Raw genomic sequence first — 18,081 nt, forward strand, 5'->3', positions numbered from 1 at the left:
AAGACCCAAATTCATAATCTTATTCCAACTTAATGCATTCTTTAAAAAATTAGAGACTGCCAATGCATCAGTGGGTTCATTCAACATTTGTAAATATATAAAAGCAGGACAATATTGATAAAATCCTTTAGCTTTAAGAACAGGCAGGAGAAATTGTCTTCTAAATGGGTCGTAATAACTACAAAAGAGCACCAACTGTCCTAAAGTCTGGGGCGAAACATTATCACAAGGACAAATCTTAATCGCAGAGGGCTCATATTGTTCAGGCGGGAAGCATAGGTTACATCAGACAGATTCTAATCTAAACCTAGTAAGAAGAAGTCTTTCCCATGGGTTTCTGACAAAGGAAAGATATGGTTCCAGCCCTAGTGGGTAGTATTTAAAATCTCAAATCTCTGGCTGAGTGGCTACTCAGGGCCAAGTTTACTCTGTTTTTGCAAAACTGCACAAGTAACAGCTCCTTCACAATCTTTCTATCTGCCCGTTTTAATGATTCTGGATTATAAAATAGTTCAGGGCAGCCCAGTAATAGGGCTGTAGATCTGATATAATTGAGCCATGGGATTTTGTAGCCTAAATCACAACCTAGGCAATCCTCAATAACTTCCCTGTTAAAAGCAGTTGATTTCCCACTCCAGACTGTTATCCACAATAACATGGGGGCAATTTTTGCATGATCTTCTTAAAAATCCAAACATAGCTCCTCATGCATAAACAAACTTGGGCTGGCGGGACCCACCCCTAATAACTTTCTGCAGAAGCGGTTTTCTTCACGTTGAATAGACTTGCAATTTGAATACCCCCCAAATTCCTGTGCCATATAATAGTACAGGTAAACACAGGTTTAGTCCCAGCCATCCGAGCAAATCTGAAGAGCACCCCACAAGACTGGCCAAAACGCAGACATTGGTTTTCAAGACATTGAGTCCAAGCACATTGCTCATCAAATGTAACCCCCAGATAGGAGAAGGAGGTCACCCTTAATATCACCTGACCCTTGATTGTAATTGGTCTAAGTTTCAGATTCCGCTTCCCTCATATCATAAAATGCATTTTTGAGGTATTTACGTCCAGTTAGTCACCCATAAAATCAACAAACAGATTCACCAGAGCTTTGAGGCCATTCAGCGTGCAGGAAAGAAAAACCGCATCATCCCCGTATAACAGTGAGGGGACCGGATGTTTTTGACTTTAAAAAGTCTTTGCCATGAGAAACCAGGTACGAGTTCAAGCCATTAATATATATTAAAAATAAATACTTGTCACAATGTAGAGATTATTAGATATTCAGTAGCATGGGAGAATCATGGGCAAATGTTATTCTTGTCTGGAACATTGAAACTGTGATGTGTGACTCCTCGAATAATATTATTGATCTTTGGTATTTTTTTAGTGACAGTCAGGGGTGGACTAGGAACCCAGTTCAGCCCTGGCAAATTTTGTCTGACCAGCCCCAATAGGTTACATAGAGAGCGTGCCTGACCACTACATTAGGGCTTGAGAAGGGTTCTCCCCGCTAAGAAAATTTGGAAAAATGATAAAACTGTGCATTCTACAACACATTTTTCATTATATATGCAATTGTATTAGTTTTTAAAGCATAGTAAATGGTGACCTTACAGAGCACCAGGATATGGCAATCTTTACTGGGGCTCTTCAGTGATTCCCTCACCGTCACCCTCTAACAATGCCTCTCATCTGTCCAAAGCCCTCTCTCACATGTATTTCATTTGTTTTATAGCACCTCACTTACCAGCGTAGTGTATACACACATACAGAGACAATGAATCATACATGTGTAAATCAGTGTACAGAAGATGTTATATATGACAAAGAGAACTAAAGGGGGTAGAATTCACATGTCACTCATACTGGTAGGCATTTGTTTTAAGAGTGCTTGGTCTGGGGAAGCATAAACTCAGGATTCAGAACGTTACATGGTGGTTAGGGTTGACTTTACTAATAAATTATTTCTACCCAAACAAACCCTTTTCAGCAAAACTAGGGTGTTCAAGGACTGGGAAAAAACAACTTTCTAGCCTGTACCATGCAGTTTGCATGCAGCTTTTTGATGGCAGTGCCTAGCTTACTGTGCTAGCCTATGATTGTAACTGCACAGTAACAAAAGGGTCTCTATGACTGAACTATACTTGTAAAAGACTATCCTGTAATCTGCGTCGCACACGTTCTTTGCGGCAAGCATATTAATCCTCTGCGCTATCTTAGATGAGTCAACACTGCCACTAAACAAAACTCCCATCTCTCTCCAGGAGGTACATTATTGACCAGTTACTCTGGCACTTTTATTATTGCCTGTAGGAAGCTAGCCTGGTGTGTGTGTGGGGGGGGGGGTACTTAAAGTACTTACACCTTATACGAGATCCAGGTATTCAATATTAGTGTAGTGTAGACAGTGTCTAGAAGCCAGGCTCTCTAAAGGTAGCTGTGAATGAGCAGCCAAGGCTTATCTAGGAGACATGCAAAGCTCATGCAATACCACGTAGTCACACAGCACTTACACATGTGAAAGAATATACTTAGTGTTACAAAAATAAAGGTATTTTATTATGGTAACACAACACCAAAATTACTATAGAGGCAATACTCCCTTAGGAGGTAAGTAATACACAAGATATATACACTAGTTGTCAGAAATAGGCATTAGAACAGTTAGAAAACAGTGCAAATAGTGTAAAACACAATAGAGAACAGTAACCCTAGGGAGAGCACAGACTATATTCTAAACAAAATGGAATGCAAGAGTGTCACCCCCACCAGGTAAGTGGAGTGTGTAGAGGGTCACTGGGGGTACAAGGAAAGCACAAAGGTAAGTACCACAACACCCCCAGCAACCAGGAAAGCAGGAGTAAATTACTAGAAGTTCCCCAGAACACCCACTTATAAGAAAATAAGAGAATTGCAAAACCCAGAGATGACTGCAAGAAACCAACGGTGGATTCCTGAAGAGGAAGACCTGTGGAAAGAGGGGACCAAGTCCAGAAGACACAGCAGAGTCCAGTGGGGGCAGGAGCCCCTACCCACGAAGCTGAGGATAGCAGGAGTTGGTCGACGGTGAGGAAGGAAAGTCAGCACTGTAGCCCTGGAGTCATAGTCGAGTTCCTAGAGGATGCAGGTAATATTCCACGCCGGAAGGAAGATTGCAGTCAGGTTTGCGTGTCCGGATTCCACCAACAAGCCTTGGCACAGGCAAAACTCAGAGTTGGCGGAAGGTGGTGCTGCTGGGAACCAGCAAGGCCCAGCGGGCCTCAACCCAGGAGGGGGAGTCAGCGGGAGCCCTCAACATCGCAGAGAGCCCACAGAAGCACAGGCAGCACACACAGGAGTCTCACAGGATGGGGACTAAGAATATGCAAATGGAGCCCGCGCAGCACTACGAAAAGGAGTCCCATGCCGCAGGAGAGTCACTCAGGGAGTTGTGCGTCGGAGGTAGGAGTGCTGGGGGCTGGAGCTACACGAAGGCTGAAGACCTCTTGGAAGAAGTGCCAACAAGCCTTGGCAGCAGCAAATGATGCGGTGCACTGGGAACCGTCCTGCGTGGGAAAACAAGGGTTTACCTCCACCCAAGTTGGACAGCGGGTAGAGAGGACCGTCTGGACCACTTCGGACCACCACCCGTGATGCAGGATCCACACAGCTCAGCAGGAGAGGGGATCCACGCAGCCGGTCGTCGTTGCTGTTGGTGTCTGCAGATGCAGGGGAGTGACTCCTTCACTCCAAGGAAGATTCCTTCTTTCCTGTGCAGACTGAAGACGGGCTGTCCTCCAAGGATGCACAACCGGGGAAATGTTGTAGAAGCTGGAAGGAGCAGAGGAAACAATGTTGTAGGCAAAGTCTTTGTCTTTGTTGCAGATTGTCGGGTCCTGGAGTGTGCAGAGACAGTTTCTTTGGTCAGAAGTCAAAATAAGGGATGCAGAGGAATCCTGCTGGAATCTTGCAAGCCAAATCTGAGGAACCACCCAAAAGAGAGACCCTAAATAGCCCTGAAAGGGGGATTGGTTACCTAGTTGGGTGACCACCTACCAGGAGGGGGCTCTGACGTCACCTACCTGACCTGGCCACTCAGATGCTCCCAGAGTTCCTTGCCAACCTTGGATCCAAGATGGCAAAACCCAGGGACTCTCTGGCGGAGTTCTGGGGACCACTCCTCGGGTGGTGATGGACAAGGGAGTGGTCACTTTCCTTTCCATTGTCCAGTTTCACACCAGGCCAGGGACTGGAGGTCCCTGAACCGGTGTAGACTGGTTTATGAATGGAGGGCACCATGTGCCCTTCAAAGCATACAAGTGGCTTGGGGAGGCTACCCCTCCCAAGCCATGTAATGTCTATTTCCAAAGGGAGAGGGTGTAACACCCCTCTCCCAAAGGAAATCCTTAGTTCTGCCTTCCTGGACTTGAGCTGCTCAAGCAACAGGAGGGCAGAAACCTGTGTGTGAGATGGGAGCAGCTGGGGCTGCCTGGAAAACCTCAGAAGGCTGTACGAGCAATGCTGGGGGTCTTCTAAAGAGCCCCCAGAGTGCATGGAGTCATACAGCCAATACTTGCAAAAGTATTGGGGTACGTTTACTACATGTTTGAAACCAACCATGCCTAGGTTCGGAGTTACCATTATGTTGCTGGACATAGGTAGTGACTTATGTCCAGTACACACGTAAAATGGCATCCCTGCACTCACAAAGTCCAGGAAAATACATCTGTAGTTTGTGGGGGTACCTCTGCTAGTGCAGGGGTGCCCTCAAACAGAGGTACCTACACCCTGCCCTGTGGGCTGAGAGGGCCTACCATAGGGGTGACTTAAAGTGACCTGGTGCAGTGACCTATAGTGAAAACGTGTGCATGCACCCGGTTCACGCAGACTGCAATGGCAGGCCTGCAGAACCCTTTGCATGGGTTTCCTATGGGTGGCAGAATAACTGCTGCAGCACATACGGACCCCCTGGAACCCCAATGCCCTGGGTACCATATACTAGGGCCTTACATGGGGGCACCAGTATGCCAACTGTGGGATGAAATAATGTACCAGCAACAAAGTTTAAAGGAACAAGCATAATCACTGGGGTCCTGGTTTGCAGGATCCCAGTGAACACAGTCAGACACAGTGACAAACAGGCAAAAAGTGGGGGTAACCAAGCTAGAAAGAGGCTACTTACCTCTATTGCCTGAAAACGGTTCGATATAAAAAGAACTCTGCAGTGCTCTTAAAACTGTGGCACTGTTACAAAAGCAGCCCCCCAGTAACAAAAGCAGCTTCCAGCCTCCTGGGGAAATGCCTGATGTCCAGTACGGCCAGTTCGGCCTTGGTGACAGTTTGCCCCTAATGTGGCACTGCAGAACTACCAGCAGTCTGAGCATGAAATTTTGTAAATGGTTATGAGGTTTCCATTGTAGACCAGAGTCTGATTTGGTATAGTGAGTGGGAGTCTGTTAAACATGTTGGACAACTTTATTAAGTTGTATATATGAATATGGTATTTTTATAGCATAAACCTAGCCAAAAGGCAGCACAGCGCTCTACATGGTAAAAGGCAGGCTTGAAGTCAGTGAGTCTTAGGAGAGGAAGCTGAGTTTTTGACAATTAATGCATTGTGGCACAGTGTTCTTTAAAGAGGTGAGCCTTCAGCTCTTTCCTAAATTGGAGGAGCTTTGGGGCATTCCCGATGGATAAGGGGTTGTTGTTTCAGATCTGGGTGCATTGATGGAAAAAGTCTATTGCTTGTATTTTTTCTTTTCTACATTTAGTTTGCATAGTGATGGTGTTCAGGCTGCTGGTGCGCAGAGAAAGGTTGTGACTTTCTGGCACATGAGACAGCAAGGCCGTACCAGATTGCTTGCATTTTTTCTCATTTGTATGAGTGCCTATAGCTCAAGAGATGTATGGTAGAAACTTGGTGTTCCGGAAGTTCCATTGGGTTTTGGGTAACATATCAGCTGTGATAGTCAGTACATTTGAAAGTGGTGGAGCATAAATCTCTACTCATAATTATATTGTGCAAGCCAGTCTAGAAAGCCATCCTAATGATTTCATTCTACCCACCTGGGGATTTATTCCATGAGAAATGTTTCTAATAAGTGGCCAATATGGTGCATTTTCCTGCATAATTTCACCAAGAACAGGAACAAAAAAGCCATACGTGAAGCTGGAAGAGGGACACCCATGAACAAGTTCAAAGAATTCCTGGTTGATGCCAGCTATCATCAATATAGAGAAAAGACTAGAAAGTGGAATAGAGTGGTTACAGAGAATCAAACTTTTGATTACAGGGGACTAACATTTCAAAAGGTTGGATTATTAATTGAGGTGGGTGACTATCCGCTTCACGGAATAATCACAACCTTTGTCATGGTGAACCCTTGAAGTCACTAAATGAATTGTTGCTCAACCCCTAATAGCTATGGCACAGTGCAGACAGGCTTAACATAGGGTAATATGTAAAGTATTTATACAGTACAAAACCAGTAATAAAGTTGAAATGCAAAACAGTAAAAATCTGAACCTGACGTAGAAAAATATAGCAAACAAAATGACAAAAATAGGAACCTAAGATATGAATGCAAGAATTATAAAGTGCCAGTGATAGTCAATGTTTGCAGTAGCCATGTGCAATTTGAGGAAGCACGAATTGGATACACCAACGAGGCTTGTCTTGGTCAAAGATTTTACCTTCTGACTTCGGACGTGTTGATCATTGTTGGGACTCTGAAGTCAAGGATTCCTCTGAAGCTGCATGTGTGGAGGAGGAAGGGCACATGAGCTATCGGTGCTACAAAGTGCACCTGCACTGCATGCAGCACTGGACACACCCGGTCAAAGACCGAGCCAAGAGTGGGCCTGTCTGCGCCCGGAGGAGGCTGTGTTGGGCCATCCTTCTTGGTCTCTTGGGATTTGACCTTTACTCCTACTTGGTTTGTGCAGTATGGCGAAGAGGAAAGCAGGAGGTGATACTCGGCCTGGTAAGAGTTCATACAAATGCTAATGCAATTACAATGCTGTGAAAGCAATAAACTTAGTGTTGTTTGAGGAAGGATTAGGTCTAACGCAGAAAACACTTTCAAATGCCCTGATAGCACACCCAGCAGAAATTGCTAATGTTTGTTTTTCATACCAGACTGCCTCTTAAATATGCGATCTGTAATTTTGGAAAGTACTGACATTCATTGTCTGCCTTCTGATAGCAAACGTATTTACATATCACCATTACTGAGTGTTATATAAGGGTCACAGAGCCATGTGAATGACTTAATGAACCCACCACCTTCTAAGAAAATAAGGGGCGCAGGGAAATCAAAACAGGTAAAGACAGACAAATCCCTGAAAGTTACCAAGAGCAGGCCATGCTCAAAGGGACTACAAACAGTTAATGAATTGCAGCTTGTACAGGGGCTTCAGTCAGCTTTGTTAAAAGGACTAGAGGATAATATTAAGATATTGGAAGAGGTTTGCAAAACAATACTATATCCTGTTTTAAATGCTCTGAAAAACATTAAATCTACTCTTGTGGAGGTTGTAGCTGAATTAAAGCTTCATACATCTATACAAAATGGAGATAATGTAAATGAAAATGTTCAGGGCAGAATTGTTAATGTATCTAATATATCTAGTATTTCTGGATATGATGCTTCGCTATTATGAAGGAGGGACTCGCACTGACAATCCCAGCTCAAGGTGTACTGATACTTTAAATTTGCGAAGCCTTTGTTTAGCTCTCCCAAGTTGTTCATTAGTGCTTCAGCTACCCCCTTACAAACCCCCTTGTGATTATCCCAATTAACTTATCTGTTTTAGGTCCAATACAAGAAAACAATTATTTTCACCTCAAAAATAAAGTAAATAAATGGGGTTGGAAATACTATAGGCAGGGTGGAAAACCTCTTTAGTCATGTTCTAGAAGTAAGAAGGGTGTTTTGGGTGGGCAATAGCCCACAAAATGCTGATAGTCATTGCTTGCATATCAACTTCAAGAACACCCAACTAGTTAGCTAAGCGCTCTTTATGTCAACTTGCTGTAATTTCACACCATATACTATTAGAACAATACCTTTGGGATATTTCTATTGCCTGACTAAGTTTGTAGTTCATCAAGACACCCAAGATCTAGAGGATATGAGGTTTCCAATGACATTTTGTCTAGCAATAGGCTGCCTTTTGCTTGACCCTATACCTCATTGGAGCACTCTGGCTCAGGACTGTAATCACTTCCTGACTGACCCTGTACCCCAGGTGAACCTTCTGGTTGGAATTTATGATCCCATACTTGTTGCTTATTGTTTGACAAAGCTTGCATCTGTAAGTAGTGCAGAAAAGGGAACTGTAGATGAGCTACCTAATGAATCCCCACCCAAGGATAAATTGTTTGTGATGGTGAAAACCACCAGAGAGTGGGAGGCTGTGTTAAATGGGCGAATCGTGGCTTACTAGAACATAGGGCACAAAATATTGAGATGCCAGGTTTAAATGTGGCAGGTTTAATGAATATATATTTACAAATCCTGACTGGGCTGACACCATAAGGAGATTTAAGATGCTTTGTCTCCAGGAATCTTGGGCCTCTCACCCTGTGTGTCTATGTAGTTATATGTTGTATATTACACCTGCAATTAGGCCAAAGTTAGGATGATATAAAGGTGATCAAATAACTTTGATAAGTGCTTATATTGCCATAAATGTGATAAAGGTTTAGGGTGATTCACTTGACATCCGAATTTTTCGTATTTACATTGACTCTACTTGGGAAAAGTTGCTGATAAAGTTCTGTCAAAATAATTTTAACGTGGTAATAGGGAATTTGCTGTCTGCTTAGAGGATGGTGGGGATCTGAAAGCGCTCTTGAGATCATATTTGTCCATTTGCCAAAACACTAGAGAATTATTGACAGACCCAATAAAGGCTGGAAAACCAAAGGGGAAAAATGTTTGATGGACTTTGTTCATCAACACAATCATTATTGTTTCTTTGATAATCCTTAAAAAAGCCCCTTGTGTTCTATCTGAGGTGAACGTTTGGAGAATACTATATAAGGAGGCAATATGCAAAAGAAAACAAGAAAGGAGTAGGGAGGCCTGAGACTAACTTAGCCGTGTTTGCAACAGGAATAATTCTTGACTATTTTGGAAGGTAGTAAACACTCCTTATTTTAATTTAACTCATAACGACATTATGATTGGCTCAATTCCAGCTGAAGCATGGGTGACACACTTTTCCAATGTATATGAGTGTGTAAGGGAGGCATGAAGCACTAGTGTACAGAGTGCTGAGTGCCATTGGCAGGATAGCAACCCTTTGCAGTTTGATCTAAATGAGGTCACCAAACCTTTCTCAAATGGTTTGTGTAACAAGGCTCCTGGACCGAATGGGATCCCAATGGACTTGTTCAGATGTAATTTGGACATATAGGCCCTGTTATTAGTTAATGTTCTGTGAAGTGCTGTCTTGGTTGGGCTGCCAAAAGCATGGTTAAATTCAATAATTGTACCTATCTTTAAAAAAAGTAATAGGTCGACCCGAAGTGTTATCTTCGCATGTCTCTGATGGCCTCCACAGTGATGGTATTGGGCAGGGTACTGTTAGTTAGGTTGGAAACTTGGGTCAAAGACACTTGCACCCTCTATAAGGTCCATTATGGATTTCTGAAGGGTCTTGGCACTATTGAACAGTGCTTGAACTTTTATCATATTTTTCAATAAATAGATGAGGCTCAAGAGTGGGACTATCCACCTAGCTTTTATGGACCTTAGCTCAGCCTTCAACTGAGTACATAAGTCAGGATATGGATTTTTTTTTTTTGGATTGATTTTTGCATTTATTAAGAACAACAACAAACAGACACAACAGTGAGGTTGTAAATGCGCACTACAGGCGCAATACAAAATAAGGAGCGGTAGGGTCTATATCCATCAGAGGTACAACTCAAGAAGGAGGCGGGCTAGCGCCATGAACCACAGTGTTATCTAAATTGCATTGATGAGACCTCTCGAAGTGTAAAACAAACAAAATGAAAGAGACCTCCACATAAGGAAAGCAAGAAGCAGGAAAAGCAAGCAGACAAGGGAAAAGAAAAGGGAATAATACATAGCAGGAAAAGGGGAGCGGGAGGAATAAGGATAGCGCAGCTATCAGATCATCAATACAGATGTAAACAGTGATTCAGTATCATAGCAGGGAAGCATGTCTTACGCAATCACTTAGGGCGCTACACTACTGTACACTGGGTGGTGAGCAGATCTCCAAAAAGGCACACAGGGGGCCCATATATCTGTCGGTCTGTCAAAAAGTCCCAGTATATCATTAGTTGTTCCGGAAAATACGAAGCATCATGCAACCATTCAGACCAATGGGGAATTTGACGCCTCCCCCAGCATATCGCCTCCCTACGCTTAGCCAGCAACAGCAATAATCCTATCAATCGCCTGTGCGCGCCAGGTATCCCCTCAACACATCCCAAAAGGGCAAGCTTAGGGGTGGGCGGCAGCTGGATCTTGGTCATCTCCTCAATCGCCCGCAGCACCTCCGTCCAATATACACGCAACACTGGGCAACTCCACGTCAGATGTAAAAAGCCTGCATCTGGGGCCATACATCTCACACAGTGCGCCTCAGCCCAGAGGCCCATATCCTTCAGCCTAAGGGGCGTGTAATATAAATGATCTAAAAAATTGAATTGAATGAGGCACAATCTCTAATTGGGGGACAGCACACGCATATGCGCGCAGCAGCGTCGCCACCCTTTATCAGAAATGGTTTCACCCATGTCCACCTCACAGTGGGCTTTGGCTTTAACCTCTGTCTCAGCCACCTCGTTCTGCATACGAACATATAAGCTAGTGATAAGCCCGTGCGGGGATTGCGTTTGATACAGAAGTTCCAGCGCTGTACACGCTGTAGGCATTACAGAAAGGAAAGGATAACAAGCACGGAGCATAGTATGATTTCTAATAAAGAATAGTCTGTCCACCGCAGTATTGTGCGCCCCAGCGAGCGCGGCCTCCGAGGAGATGAATCTCTCAGCAGGAAACTAGGAGGCAAGCCAGACTCAAGGATAAACTCACCGACCCGGACATCCTCCAACAGCTGCATATCGTCCATGTCCAGAACCAGTATCGAAGGGGTGAAAAACTCCCCCACGGCCACGCGCCACAAAAGCACCCTCCAGGCTCTCGCCGTGCACGCCACTATGTCGACCCCTCGCGGTCGGGGTCTGGCCGGCCCAACCAGCACCGTCGACAGTCTATCTGGCCACACAGCGTCACTTTCAGGTGCCAGGTGGGGGTAAGTATCTAATAGGGTGCAGCTAAAAATGTGAAAAATGTGCCTGAGCACAATGATAGTATAGTGCTAGATCAGGGGCCGCCAGTCCACCTCGTTCAAACGGAAGTGTCAATTTTTCCTATGATATTCTGGGCTGCTGTAGGAAAGTACCATCTTCCTTGGCATGTTACCCCCTTTTTTCACATGTATGTCAGTATGTTTTTTCCTGTCTCACTGGGATCCTACTGGTCAGGACCCCAGTGCTCATAGTTTGTGGCCTAATGTATATGCATGTGTAGTGCCTAACTGTGTCACTGAGGCTCTGCTAACCAGAACCTCAGTGCTTATGCTCTCTCTGCTTTTAAATTTGTCACGGTAGGCCAGTGACTTCATTTACCAGTTTCAATTGGAATACTGGACCCCCCTTATAAGTCCCTAGTATATGGTACCTAGGTACCCAGGGCATTGGGGTTCCAGGAGATCCATATGGGCTGCAGCAGTTCTTTTGCCACCCATAGGGAGCTCAGACAAACCCTTACACAGGACTGCCACTGCAGCCTGCGTGAAGTAATGCACACACTATTTCACAGCCATTTGCACTGCACTTAGCTAACTTATAAGTCACCTATATGTCTAACCTTCACTTGCTGAAGGTTAGGTGCAAAGTTACTAAGTGTGAGGGGGCCCTTGCACTAGCAAAGGTGCCCCCGCATAGTTCAGGGCCATTTCTACAGACTTTGTGAGTGTGGGGACGCCATTACACGCGTGCACTACATATAGGTCAATACCTATATGTAGCTTCACAATGGTAACTCTGAGTATGGTCATGTAACATGTCTAAGATCATGGAATTGACCCCCAATTCCAAATCTGGTATTGGGGAGCCAATTCCAAGCATCCTGGGGGCTCCACGATGGGCCCCCAGTACTGCCAAACCAGCTCTCTGAGGCTTGCACTGCAGCCACCTCACAGACAGGGTTCTGCCCTCCTGGGGCCTGGGCAGCCCAGTCCCAGGAAGGCAGAACAAAGCATTTCCTCTGAGAGCAGGGTGTTACGCCGTCTCCCTTTGGAAATAGGTGTTACAGGCTGGGGAGGGGTAACCTCCCCCAGCCTCTAGAAATGCTTTGAATGGCACAGATGGTGCCCTCCTTGCAAAAACCAGTCTACACCGGTTCAGGAACCCTTTCTCCCCTGCTCTGGTGGGAAACTGGACAAAGAAAAGGGGAGTGACCACTCCCCTGTCCATCATCACCCCAGGGGTGGTGCCCAGAGCTCCTCCAATGTGTCCCAGACTTCAGCCATCTTGCTTTGCAAGGTGTGGGGGATGTACGGAGGGCTCTGAGTGGCCAGTGCCAGCAGGTGACATCAGAGACCCCTCCTGATAGGTCCATACCTGATAAGGTAGCCTATCCCCCCTTAGGGCTATTTAGGGTCTCTCCTACGTGTTCTCTTCAGATTCCGCTTGCAAGTTTCCTTCAGGAATCCTCTGCAACAACTTCAGACTCTTCTGACCTCGGATCAACCGCAGCCTGCTCCAAGAAACGCTGTAACTGCAACAAAGTGTCTACAAGAGACACTTTTTTTCAGTAACCTCAGCAAGTCAGCAACTGCAGCATTTTCCACTGTGTGCAAGCTCTGGGGGCTCCCTGTCTTCATCCAGCACCAGAAGGACCAAATAAATCTCCAGTGGAGTGAGGGAGTCACTCCCCTCACTCCCCTGCTCCAAGCAGGCACCTTCCAAGGTGACGACCAGTACCCTCGGAATCCTCTCACGACGACGAGCATGCTCCTAAGGACACAGAGAGTGGACTTCATCGACATAGACTGTCCTGAGGTCCTGCTGACGCAATTTGGAGGAGGTAAGACCTTGCCTTCCCCAAGAATGACGGTACCCCTGTGTATTGTGTCTTCTTCGGCTCCTGAGGCCTCTGTGCACTCTTTGCAAAATTCCTTCGTGCACAGCCTGGCCCAGGTCCCTAGCACTCCACCCTGCGACGCTCAACTCGCTGAGTTGTTCTTCGGTGGAGTGGGACTTTCTTTTGTTGTGCTGCATCAACTGCGTTTTGCACCTCCTTTGAACCCGGATCCTGCAGCTTCTGGGGGTGCTGGCTGGCATCCTGAGGGCTCTCTAAAGTGCTGAGAGCCCCCTCTTCCTCCTCACAGAGAGTCCCTCCTGGGTCCATCCAGCGCCATTTTGATGAAAAACGCACTTTTGCCGTAGCCAAGGCTTGTTGGCGCCTTCCAACACAAAATCTCGTCTGCAATGATCTTCACGCCGTTGGCATATTTTGCATCACACAGGAACCCTCTGGCATCTTCCTAGGGTGCATTTCTGCAGTCTTCGACTAACCGGGGACTCTTCTTTTGCACCCTCTTCTGGGTTGGCAAGGGCTCCTGTCCTTCCTGAAAAGTCTTTCGACTTCTGGACTTGGTCCCCTTCCTTTGCAGATCTTCAGGTCCAATAATCCAGCAGTTGTTCTTTGCAGACTTGGTTGGCTGCTGCAAAATCCCCAAAACAAGGTGTAGTGTGTCCTAAGGAAAGTTGTAGTACTTTACTCCTGCTTTTCTGGGCTGGGGTAATTTACTTACCTTTACTGTTTTCTTACTCTCCCAGCGATTCTGCACACATTACACTTGTCTAGGGGGGAATTCGTGATTCACATTCCACTTTTTTAGTATATGGTTTGTGTTGCCCCTAGACCTATTTTCTCCCATTGCATTCTATAGGATCTCCTACTGTTTGCATTGTTCCATGACTAGTTACTCGTCTGATTTTGGTGTCTAGTGTATATATTGTGTATAATACTTACCTCCAGAAGGAGTATTGTCTCTAAGATATTTTTGATACTGTGTCACCCAAATAAATACCTTTATTTTTGGTAACACTGAGTATTGTCTTTACTTGTGTAAGTACTGTGTAACTATAAGTGGTATTGCATGAGTTTTGCATGTCTCCTAGTTCAGCCTAAGCTGCTCTGGTATAGCTACCTCTATCAGCCTAAGCTACTAGAACACTACTACATTCACTAACAAGGGATAACTGGACCTGGTGTAAGGTGTAAGTACCCAAGGTACCAACTACAAACCAGGGCAGCCTTCTACAGCCACCGACGGGCCCAGGCCAGAGTTACAAGGGCGGATCTAAGTCATTTCAGAAAACTGGCAGTAAGGACAAGAGGTAGATTAATGAAAAGATATAAAAACTTGGGCAGATCAACCATCTTCGCTATTGCAATGCGGCCCGTCAGCGAAAGCGGCAGCGTGTGCCACGCCTCCAACCTTTCTATCAACCACATAATGGCTTTGCCATAATTGGCTGACGATAGCGTGTCAACATCCCTGCTTAACCATATACCCAGATACTGCACCGGTCCATCAGCCCAGCAAAGCGGGCATCTAGATGGAAACAGCACTGTGGCCTCGGAGAGGTGCAGCACCACCAACTTGGACCAATTGATGGTGATCCCGGATATCTGTCCAAAGCTATCTATCTTGTCCAACAGAACACCATAGTGTAGCCACGGATCGCGGACATATAGGGCAACGTCGTCCGCCTACATGGATATCAATACTGGGCACTGCTGGAACACCAAACCCCTATGATTATGATGCTGATGCAAGCGAGCCGCTAGTGGCTCCATCGCGACGGCAAAAAGTAGCGGAGAGAGTGGGCATCCCTGGCGGGTGCCTATGGCTCTCAGGAATGGGTCAGAAATGGCACCATTGATTCTCAGACGGCTGCGACTACAGCAGGTGAATCAGTTGAATAAACCTAGAGCTCAACCCCAACTGAGCTAGCAAAGCGAACATATATTGCCATGCCAGAGAGTCGAAAGCCTTGGTGGCATCCAGAAACGCCGCCGCCTCGCAGTCTTCAGGATCAATCATGCTAGATTTCGCAAAGTAAGTGTGGAGGTTATATATGGTGGAGTGACCCGGCACACATACGGATTGGTCCGCCAGCACCAGAGAAGGGAGCGGGCCACAATGAGTTTCGCCAGGATCTTATTGTCGATAATAATTAATGAGAGTGGCATATAAGAATCACTACAGCACGGGTCTTTCACAGGGTTTAAAATGGTCACAATGAGAGCCTCTCGCAGTGAGGACGGAAGGAGCCCGGTCTCAAGAGCTTCCGCATAAACCTCCAAGAGGTGAGGAGCTAATATGTCAGCATGTTCTTTATAAAAAGCGTGCGCCAGACCACCCAGCCCCGGTACCTTATCCCCGGGTAAACTACGTATTGCCTGACAACATCATCCACCGAAAAGGGAGCATCTAGTAATTGCCTGTGCGCATTCTCAAACCACAAAAGGCTAATATCTGCTGTGAGTTCAACCCCAGGGGTTCAGCTTTTAGAGCCGTATAAAAGTCAATGAGGATATGCTTGATCTCGTCAGTGCCAGTGTTTCGCGCTCCGGGCGAATCATTCAGCTCAAGAATATAATTACTTGCCCATGGCTTGCGAAGCATCGTGGCCAGAGTGCGGCCAGCCCTATCACCCTCTCCATATCTCCTCGCCGTACTGTTTTTTTCCGAGAAAACAGACCTCACGCAGGGCATCCTCCTCAAACTGTGTCATCTTCCCCCTCACTCCGCCAAAAGGTCCTCCGACCAGTTGGAAGCCAAGCGCTTTTCAAAATCGGCAATCTGGGCCTCCAGTTCAGCCAGCTCCTACCCCAACATCTTCAGCACCCCGTGCTGTTTAGAATGGCAAACCCAGCGAATCACTACCTTAAAAGCCTCCTACACGGTGCAAGCCGAGGCCACCGACCCCGATTCTCAGCAAACTAATGGACAATGGCATCACGGCCCTCATCCCAGAATATCTGATCCTTAAGCGCACCAGGAGGGAGTCTCCACATAAAGGCATGACGTGTACCACCAGGAACAGCCAGCTCCAACATAACCGGCAAATGATCTGACAAAGTACTGGCCTTATGCTCAATGGACTGCATCCAGAGCTCAACATCCCTGGTGCTGAGCCATCTGTCTATACAGGACCAACTACCATGCACATAAGTGACGCAGGTGCCTTCCCTGCCGGTTCCGTGCTTTTCCCTCCATAATCCCACCAAGGCACCCTCAGTCATCATACGAGTCAGAGCCCTGACAGCCGCTACATGCTGCGGTCTAGGCTGACTTTCACGATCCGCCTCAAAGTCCAGCACCATATTAAAGTCATCCCCCATAGCAGGGACCAGGGATGCAGCGAGTCAATTAGCCACTCCACTTCCACAAAGAATTCAGGGTCATCAGTATTCGCCATATAGCGACACCAATCTACACGGCCTGTCAAGTAGTGTACCACGCAGCATGACATAGCGACCATTTGGATCTACAAGTGCTTTCTCAGTATGCCACTGAAGCCCCTTCCGAATCAAAATCACCACGCCTCGTGCATATCGCGAAACCATCGCAGCGTGCCATTCACCAATCCAACCAGCTTTCAGGCGATGCTTGCTGGCTTCCACCAGGTGAGTCTCCTGCAGCATACAAATGTCCACTGCATGTCGCTGCATATAAGCAGATATCAATCGCAACTTGCGCCCTTCATTCAGCCCGCGAACATTCCAGGTGAGGCAGTGCTCAGGCATCTCATTTCTTTGCGCCATACTCTCGCCGTGTCCAAACATATATCTCCCCATAGCATCCCAAGGAAGGCATCCACGGCATGCAAGAAAAGAAATAGGTACAGGGGAGAAAGACATAGGGAGTAAACCAAGCACTGAACATTACCCACCTTTACCCACGCTAACCCCCCAAACAGGTCAGTGCTACAATCCCACCCATCCCCAAATGTACTACCCACAACATAGCAAACATTTTGAATGGACTCATCCAATGGGGCAACAGCGAGGCCATCCGAGTCCCGTCCCTGTCGGGATGGAAGGGTAGGGGGACCAACAATGCAGGAAATATAGCAGAACAGCCACCCAAATTAGTTAAATCAGCTATGAATTTGCAGGCCGCATGGCCCCGGGCTAGGTTTCAGGAGGCCGAAATAAAAGAATATATTTAGTCATTGTCGCTCATAGAACCTCCTGCTCCGTCAGCAGACCGCGGGCTCTCAGACAGCGCCTTCCTGGGGACAGATTTAGCTAATTTTGCAGCCAGTTTCGGGTCAGTAAAGAAGTGCAACTTGCCCTTAAGTTGTACTCGCAGCTTGGCCGGGTAGATGAGGGAGTATTTTGCATCGGTCTGGCTCAGAACGCGCTTGACCAGCAAGAAGGCTCTATGAGCAGCTTGCACCCTTGGAGTGTAATCAGGGAAGATGCTCAGCTCCGCATTATTATACACTACAGGCCTGCGCTCCCTGGCCAGTCGAAGTATAGTGTCCCTGTCTCTGTAATTCAGTAACTGTACAATAATAGGGCACACAGGAGCCCCCGGCGGGGCTCTTGGCACCAGAGATCTGTGGGCCCTCTTCACCACCAGCACCTGGGAGAGTTCACCAGGAAATAGCGCAGGGAGCATGGTCTCGATATAGTCCTCTTTGCGCCCCATGGCTGTCGACTCTGGGAGGCCCAAAATGTGAATGTTGTTACGGTGAGACCGGGCCTCAAGATTCTCATTTTTATTCCGGATCACCTCCAGCACACGTTCCATGCGCAGCAACTGCTCTCCATCCCGATGGCGACCATCCTCCAAGGTCGAAGTGCGGGATTCCAGCTGCTCATAGCGCGAGTCATGACTATCCACCTGTTCCTTTAAACGGTCCATCTACTCCGTTAGATGGTCAAGCTTGTCGTCAATGCTGGCCAGGCTGTGTTTCAGGTCTAAAAACATGGCCTTCACGGAGGTCACGGTTGACTCCTCCTC

At 46.6% G+C, this 18,081-nt stretch overlaps 1 protein-coding gene across 4 annotated transcripts in view; it reads left to right on the forward strand.

The window, feature by feature from the left end:
• Window positions 1-18,081, forward strand: part of SMARCD3 (SWI/SNF related BAF chromatin remodeling complex subunit D3) — a 2,604,506-nt gene that overhangs the window by 1,110,869 nt on the left and 1,475,556 nt on the right. The window lies entirely within an intron of this gene.

The sequence above is a fragment of the Pleurodeles waltl genome, chromosome 10, assembly GCF_031143425.1.
Source record: "Pleurodeles waltl isolate 20211129_DDA chromosome 10, aPleWal1.hap1.20221129, whole genome shotgun sequence".
NCBI lineage: Eukaryota > Metazoa > Chordata > Amphibia > Caudata > Salamandridae > Pleurodeles > Pleurodeles waltl.